Source organism: Bos indicus, chromosome 13 (assembly GCF_029378745.1).
Source record: "Bos indicus isolate NIAB-ARS_2022 breed Sahiwal x Tharparkar chromosome 13, NIAB-ARS_B.indTharparkar_mat_pri_1.0, whole genome shotgun sequence".
Classification (NCBI taxonomy): domain Eukaryota; kingdom Metazoa; phylum Chordata; class Mammalia; order Artiodactyla; family Bovidae; genus Bos; species Bos indicus.
In genome coordinates, this window is record NC_091772.1 from 28,307,108 (window position 1) to 28,316,096 (window position 8,989).

The window sequence follows — 8,989 nt, forward strand, 5'->3', positions numbered from 1 at the left end:
TGGAATTACAACTACAGAGCCAGTTTGCCCTAGAGCCCGTGCTCCACAACAAGATAAGCCATTGCAGTCACAAGCCTGTGCACCACAACTAAGAGTAGCCCTTGTTGGCCACAACTAGAGAAAATCCTGTGCAGCAGTGAAGACTCTGCATAGCCAAAAATAACTAACTAAAATTATTTTAAAAAAATAATAAAATGGGGGACTTAGTGGTTCACTGGTTAGGATTTGGTCCCTTCAATATTTTTATAGATTATACTCCATTTAAAGTTGCTAAAAATATTGGCTATACTCACTATGCTGTATAATATATCCTTGTAACCATTTTATTTTTTAATCTTCAAAATATATTAATTATTTTCAAATGGGGAATGAGCATCCATAGACAATACAAGCTTCTAAAAACAGATAATTAGGATGAACAGTTTTGAAAAATAATGATCTCTATTATATTGGCACCAATAGTGGAATTTTCCATGGGACAATTGGGTTATTTCTTATCTATACTTTTTTATTTTATGCCTTTGAGTTTGTATCTCTTAGTCCCCTTCCCCTCTCTTGCTGCTTCCCACTTCCCTCTCTCCACTGGTTTGTTCTCTGTATCTTTGAGTCTGTTTCTGTTTTGTTACAGCCATTCAATTGTATTTTTTCAGATTTCACATATAATTGAAAACATACAATGTTTATCTTTATCTTATTTCATTAAGCATGATACACTTTAGGTCCATCCATGTGGTTGCAAATGGCACTGACTCCATCTTTATTTCATTCATTTCACAGACCCCACTAATAATACAGTATAAAATATTTGAGACAAGGAGACTAGAAGGGATGACTAGACAGCAAATGTTAGGCAAGAAAAAAGGGGAACTGATCTGGTATATGGTCTGTCCCCTTAATTTGATTCCCAAAAAAGTCCAGGAAAACAAGGTATCAGTAGGAATTGTCTGCTGGGGATTGTCTCAACCAGGGCTTCACAGGGCTGATATTTACAAACCTACCAGGATACAAGCTCTGCTTCTCAAATTTTAGTGTCCAGAAATTCAACTTTTCTTGTGTCCCCAGACTAGGATCAGGCTCTGGAGTAACTGGTCAACCACAATCACAACAATGACTGATGTCAAAACTAGCAGGCCAATTTCATAATCTCCTAACAACTGAACCACAATACCTATGTCTACCTCTCAAAGCATTTGTTTGCTTTGAATGCATGTGTTTGTGGTTTCCTAGAGACTGTTCTTGGAGATGCATCTGTAAGGAAGTGAGGAAGGCAGGATTTGGCACAGAGAGAAGCTGGACTGCAGAGAAGTTGCAGCGAAGATCCCCTGTGGTCCTTGGGGAGCTCTGGAGCTGGAATGACTCTGTAGCTTTGCCCCCAGGTTGAGACAATGGAGCTGGACCTTGGAATCTCCAGGCAGTCATTGGTGGTAGACGCCCCCTGGAGGAGCTCTAAACTTGGCTGAGGCAGGTCCCTGCAGCCAGAGTCTGTGTCCAGTGAGGGAGGCAGCTGTGTGTCCCCAGTTCAGGGCAGGTGGGGGATGGACACCTTAGTTCTGAACAGTGCCTGGGTAGAATACCATAGCTGCTGCTAAGTCGCTTCAGTCGGGTCCGACTCTGTGCGACCCCACAGACGGCAGTCCACCAGGCTCCCCCGTCCCTGGGATTCTCCAGGCAAGAACACTGGAGTGGGTTGCCATTTCCTTCTCCAATGCGTGAAAGTGAAAAGTGAAAGTGAATTCGCTTAGTCATGCCCGACTCTTAGCGACCCCATGGACTGCAGCCTACCAGGCTCCTCCATCCATGGGATTTTCCAGGCAAGAGTACTGGAGTGGGGTGCCATTGCCTTCTCTGGAATACCATAGCAACTCACTACAAACACACTGGTTCTATAATGCCTCCTGAATTCAGAAACATTAAAATGTGAAAAAAGAGTACCTTAAAATGGTAGATTCAATAGGTTTCTTTCTTTCTTTTGATATGGAGCGAGAAGAACCATGATAGAGAACTGGAAATCCAGGGGCTTCGAGGACTCATCTCCATTGTCTTGTCACTCAGGATTCTTCTTGCAAATCTGTTTCACTTTTTTCCTTGATATTCCAACTCTCTTTGCTGAACCGTTTAGCAAAGCCCACCTGGGAGGTGAGCCATGGCTGGTGCCGTGCTGGCAGATGTTTAAATACTGGGCCTCTGGATAAAAAGAACTGTGCACATATATTCATGTTGTTTTTACTGATACAAAGGAGACAGGGGAAAATGTATAGGTGATAATGAATGCTATTATACTCTGTATTGTAAATTCCATATAGCCCATTGATTCTCACAGAATGCTTTCATTGATTTTTGCAGAACTCTTGTATCCCCAACCAGCCTGTGGTTATAATTGATGAACACGTCCAGCTCTGACATGAATACTGATGGACATTTTTGCTTAAATTAATGAATAAAAAGTGAAACAACAAAGATGCGTGTCAGAATGTCACTTGTTGGTCAATGATGTGAGAGGCTTCTTTCATAATTATTATTGAAAGCTGAGTCATTTTATTTATTTTTGTCATGCTGGGTCTTTGTTGCTGACTATAGCCCTTCTCTAGTTGCAGCGAGTGGGGGTTACTCTTTGTTGCAGTTCTGGGGCTTCTTATTGTGGTGGCTTCTCTTGTTATGGAGCATGGGCTCTAGGTGCTTGGGCTCAGTAGCCATGGCGCAGGGCTTTTTTGCCCCAAGGCATGTGGGATCTTCTTGGACCAGGGATCAAACCCATGTCTCCTGCATTGACAGGTGGATTCTTATCCATTGTGCCACCAGGGAGCAAAGAACTAAAGAGCCTCTTAATGAAAGTGAAAGAGGTGAGTGAAAAAGTTGGCTTAAAACTTAACATTCAGAAAACTAAGATCATGGCATCCGGTCCCATCACTTCATGGCAAATGGATGGGGAAACAATGGAAACAGTGGCTGACTTTATTTTTGGGAGCTCCAAAATCCCTGCAGATGGTGATTGCAGCCATGAAATTAAAAGACGCTTACTCCATGGAAGGAAAGTTATGACCAACCTAGACAGCATATTCAAAAGCAGAGACATTACTTTGTCAACAAAGGTCCGTCTAGTCAAGGCTATGGTTTTTCCAGTGGTCGTGTATGGATGTGAGAGTTAGACTGTGAAGACAGCTGAGCACCGAAGAATTGATGCTTTTGAACTGTGGTGTTGCAGAAAACTCTTGAGAGTCCTTTGGACTGCAAGGAGATCTAACCAGTCCATCCTAAAGGAAATCAGTCCTGAATATTCCTTGGAAGGACTGATGTTGAAGCTGAAACTCCAATACTTTGAGTTTCAGACTGACTCCTTGGAAAGAACTGACTCCTTGGAAAGAAATGTGCTGGGGTCCAGCCCCAGCTGATCCAGGGTATTCGAAGGAGAGACGGCATCGGTGACCTATTTATTTAAATACTCATCAAAGATATAAAGAGTAATAGAATGAGGATAGCTCAGTGAGGAAATTCAGTGGAGAAAAGAGGCTGAATAATTCAGCCGGAAGGTGAGAGAAAGATCGACATGGGGAGACCAAGTTTCGGTGAACAAGGCCCGCACTTTATTTTCCAAAATAGTTTTTATACCTTAAGTTATGCATAGAGGATAATGGGGGAAGGGGTAGAGTCATGCAGTAAGCCAGGCTTTCTTCCTGCAAACTTACCATATGCAAAAGTTTAGGTGATTTGCATCATCTTCTGGCCCGGAGGCCTGTTAACATTTTAAGACCCTTTCTTCAGAAAACTTATTTTTCTCTAAAGGTGATTAGTCAGGCGCCACCCTCCAAAAGCATTAAAGTTGCATTCCTATAGGGCAAAGGTGTGGTGGGCTACAACAAGAAAAAAAATTAACTCAAGGGTCCAAGGTTACAAACATTAAAGCTACTACTTACACCAATTATATTAATCAATACACTGCCAAGGACACAGTAGGTAAGGGATATGGAGACTTAGCAGCAAACATTGGCCCAATAAGTGAAAAACCCTTCACCAATACAATTTCTAATCAATCTTTTAACTACTCAAAGGAATCTGTGTTTAGACAGTTTAGAACATCTCCTGCCTCTCACAGTTGGGAGGCTCTGAACAATCACATGTGGCTGGAAAAACCTATTCAGGCAGGCTAGAGGATTTCCAAAGGAGTTTGTAGGTTGAAACACTATTACACCCAGGAACTTTATTAACTGTAGCTATAAGTTAACTCTTTTTTCAGAGAGAGGTAGTGGGGGACAGCCCCCGGTAAAGTCAGAGGTGTAGGTGAAAGCACAAAGCAGAAAGTAGGCAGACTCTGGTTTTGGGGGTATATGCTCGAGAATTTCCAGGGGTACTCCTGAGACTCGATCCCGCCTTTGCATATGCCGAGCCTCCTTCCTCATGACCTTTGCCACGGGCAGAGTTCCTCACACTGGCTCCCGGCAGTGATAGAATTCCAGTTGAGCTATTCCAGATCCTGAAAGATGATGCTGTGGAAAGTGCTTCACTCAATATGAAATATGCAGTATGCACTCAATATGCAATATGCCAGCTCCCGGCAAACTGACTCCTTGGAAAAGCCCCTGGTGCTAGGAAAGATTGAAGGCAGGAGAAGGGGACAACAGAGGACAAGATGGTTGGATGGTGTCACCGACTTGATGGACATGAGTTTGAGCAGGCTCTGGGGGTTGATGATGGACAGGGAAGCCTGGCATGCTGCAGTCCATGGGGTCGCAAAGAGTCAGACATGACTGAACGACTGAACTGACTGAAGTGAACTGTACCACCAGGGAAGTCCTAGAGGCTTCTTTTTGATTCACATAATAGTCTTCAAATCCTGGAAGAAGAACCACACAAATCTTTGTCCTCTTCACTATGTAATGGCCATAGACATGATGCTTTAAATTTCATTTGTATCAGTGCTTCTCACTTGGAGAGAGATTTTGCCCCTCTGGGGATGTTTAGCAATGTCTAGAGACATTTTTGGTTGTCATAACTATAGAAAGGGTGTTACCAGCATCTATTGGATAGAGTTAGTGACATTTCTTTTCCAAAAAAGAATGATCTGGCCTAAGGTTGAGAAACTGTGAACCATATTATTAACTTTTTCCCCATAACTTTTTAAAGCTTAGATAATCAAGTCCAGATTGGTAGCATTCGCCAATTTCTTTGGTGTAAATACTCCCATTTTGGCTGATTTCAAGTTACCAACATGAGCTCCTCAAGTGTGGCATTAGGGAAAGACATGCACTGACCTCAACGTTCTATAATATTACCACCACATAGATGCAACAGTCATAACTAACTCCAAGAGCATAAGTAATAGTAAAATGCAGTAATATAATTAGTGAATAATAGGTTCTGTGTATTTATTACTGTTGTTTATAACATGTTTAATTGTTAACAAACATTTAATTTTTAATGATAGCTATGCATAACAGCTGGTTCACAAAATTTTTTAAAAAATGGAACAATGGGCTCTTTTTTAAAAAGACATGTTTATTTATTTATTTACTTGGCTGCATCGGGTCTAGGTTGCAGCTTGTGGGATTTTTAGTTGTGGCATGTGGGATCTAGTTCCCCGACCAGGAATCAAACCTGGGTCCCCTGCATTGATAGTGCAGAGGCTTATCCCCTGGACCATCAGGGAAGTCCCACGCAGTAGCTTCTTGCAGTTCAAAATGGACTGATCTGGCTCCAGCATGCCCCTGGAATGGTTTCCACCACTCTCCAATCCCCACCTTCTGTACCTGCAAAGACTGACTCAATTCCAACATCAGTTTTCCAGGGCACAGACTCTGATTGGTCTACATGAGGCCAGGTCCCAGCCCACTCTCTGTGAACACGCAGAAGTAGGCCTGTGAACATGGCTGGCTCCAAAGGGAACCGGCCCCTTCTATTTAGGAAATTTCCCAAAGCACCACTGTGAGTGGGCAGACGCCCTGGGAGGCCCCATGACAGTACTGTAGACACCGACACAGCTTCCTCCCCCGTCTTGTTTGTCAGGACTTCCCACAGACCGAGTTTCTGACTCACCCGATGCTCCAAAATAATATATTAGATCAGTGGTTCTCAAAGTGTGGTCCCTGGATCCACAGCAGCTGCCTCACTTGGGAATTTGTTCAAAAAGCAAATTCTTGGGCTCCTCCACAAACCTTTTGAATGAGACATTCTGGGGACCCACAGTCTGGGTTTTTAAAAGTCCTCTGGGTTATTTTGAGGCATGCTGACAATGGAGGGCCACTGTATGAGATTTTTAAATTTAAATGTTTTAATGAATGAATTAAATTTTTGTTGTTGTTGTGCTTTGTGGCTTCTGGGATCTTAGTTCCCTGACTAGGGATTAAACCTGGGCCCCAGCAGTGAAAGCACCAAGTCCTCATCACTGGATTGCCAGGAAACCTCCCAGTATGAGATTATATAGCTTTCAAAAAAGAAGTTACAGTCTATCCTTTAGGACAGCAACAAAACAAACCTAGATCATCTTGATTAAACTTGATATTTTCCCATTTTCCAGAAATCTCTTAGGATGGGTTATTTCAATGTCAGAATAATCTCATCAATTATATACCTATTGAGTTTTTACTATTTCTTGTTTTAGTTTCTGTAAATACTTTTAATAGTCCCATATATGCTACAAAATCATGTTTATCTTATATAATTTAACTTTTAGCTGGTAACATCCTCATGGGTAGCACTATGTATGGTATCAATATTTGGTTTAGTCCACAGAACCTAAAGGAGTACAGAGCTCATAGGAGACATCAAAATATTTTCATTTATTTACTTATTTTTGGTTGTCCTGGGTCTTCCTTGCCGTGCACAGACCTTCTCTTGTTACAGCAAGCGGGGGCTACTCTCCAGATGTGGTGCTCAGGCTTCTCTGGCTGCAGAGCTCAGGCTCTAAAGCACAGGCTTCAGAAGTTTTGGCTCTTGGGATCAGTAGTTGTGGCACATGGGCTTAGTTACCCCGAGGCTTGTGGGATCTTCCTGGACCAGGGATAGAACCTGTGTCTTCTGCATTGGCAGGTGGATTCTGAACCCCTGGACCACAAGGGAAGTCCGAGACATCTAAATATTGACTGAATAAGTATGAAGGTTAGAAAACATTCTCTTTTTTATCTAATTTTTTGTTTTCTTTTACTGGCTTTATTTAAAATTTATCATACATGGCTTTTAAAGTAGTAATGCTGAAATTCTATAAAGAATTTCAATAGTAATGAAATAAAACAGAAAATGACTGCCTCTCAGGATTTTCCCCCCAAAATTATGGAATTTGTACAATTGTAGTATAATGAAGAATAGGTAATAATCTGATATTTGGATATGTTTCTGTTCAATCACTCTCTAGATTTATGTGCTTTTTTTTTTAACCAAATGGAGACTGTATGTTATATTTCTAGTTTCATTATCCTACTTTCTAATTTTTATTTAAAATTTTTTTCTTGGCTGTGCAGCATTTGGGATCTTAGTTCCCCAACTAGGGATCAAACCAGCAGCCCCTGCAGTAGAAGCACGGAGTCCTAACCACTGGACCACTGGACCACTGGGGAAGTCCTCTACTTTTTTTTTTTTAACTAAACATTATGTCACGAGGATTCTCATATCACTGAATATTTTCTGAACGTATTGTTCAGTTGTATGTATGAATTATGACTTTATTTAACCATTCCCCCAGATATGACACTTAGATTGTTTCTAATATTTTGCTCTTTAAAAAACTGCAATATAAGGGGATGCATATTTTAAAAATGAATATGACTCCTTATAATCAGGATTAAGCAGTTCTCTTGAGTATTTCTTAGCTCTCCTGGTCATCTGTTTTTCCCCTCAGTATAAACTGAAAAGCTTCCTTATCAGTTTGCTTGTTAAAGTACTTGTCTCTCCCACTCTTCCATCTTAGGCCTTTATTAAGACTTAATGCACATATTTACATAAACATCAAGATCAATGAAAATCTGAAATTTAAAAGGAGCCTGTTTATAGAAGCTACTGTCTTCCCTGGTTTACGTGAGCTGTTCCTTCTCTGTGAACTTCCATAACTGTTACAATTACTTGTGTCAACCTTCAGGTTTTTGTGTCATCATTTCTAAACCCTAAACAGGAATAGGCTAATAAATTATTATTTGCTTATTGAACTATAAGTGACTCAGGAAACAAATCCATGTAAAAATGTTCCCATGTTTAATGATTCAAGACCTTTTTTTTTTTTTTTGGTAAAAGTTTTTTAAAGCCCTAAAAATTAGCAAAGCATCTTAGCTCAGAGACTGAATTAACTTTCTATGTTGATTTATTTCTGGCAAAAGTCAGATATCTTTTAAAGGAAATATAACCAACACATACATGTATACAGTAAAAGTACTTTGTAAATTGAAACCACTTTCTATCATCTTTATTTTGCTAAACCATCTCACCCATTAATGAATCGACTGAACTGAATATTTCTTTCCTTTTTTGACTGGGGAAAAGTAGCATGTCTAATATTGTTCAGTTACAACTTAACTAGAAACTTAAACACAACTTCAGTGGTATGGGCTTCCCTGGTGGCTCAGAGGATAAAGCATCTGCCTGCAATGTAGGAGACCCGGGTTCAATCCCTGGGTTGGGAAGATCCCCTGGAAAAGGAAATGGCAACCCACTCCAGTATTCTTGCCTGGAGAATCCCATGGACAGAGGAGCCTGGCGGGCTACAGTCCATGGGGTCCCAAAGAGTTGGACATGACTGAGTGACTTCATTTTACTTTCTTTCACTTTCAGTGGTATAGAACCAAAAATAAATATAAACAGTTTTTAGGGTCTTTTAAACATTTAAATCTCTGACATAATTTCCCCCCAATTTAATTTGTCTTCTTGCGAAGGCATTAAAATTTTTTTCAATTACATCTTTAATCATCTCACTGAAAATCTTCATTGCTGAACACATGATCAAAGAGATTATCTCAGTTTGCTGGGGTAAGAGAGTTCCAGAAAAACATCTATTTCTGCTTTATTGACTATG

At 40.7% G+C, this 8,989-nt stretch overlaps 1 non-coding gene across 1 annotated transcript; it reads right to left on the reverse strand.

The window, feature by feature from the left end:
* Positions 1-5,568: 5,568 nt before the first annotated feature.
* Positions 5,569-5,641, reverse strand: TRNAD-AUC (transfer RNA aspartic acid (anticodon AUC)). The gene has a single exon. It is a non-coding gene; the product is annotated as a tRNA-Asp (tRNA).
* Positions 5,642-8,989: the final 3,348 nt, after the last annotated feature.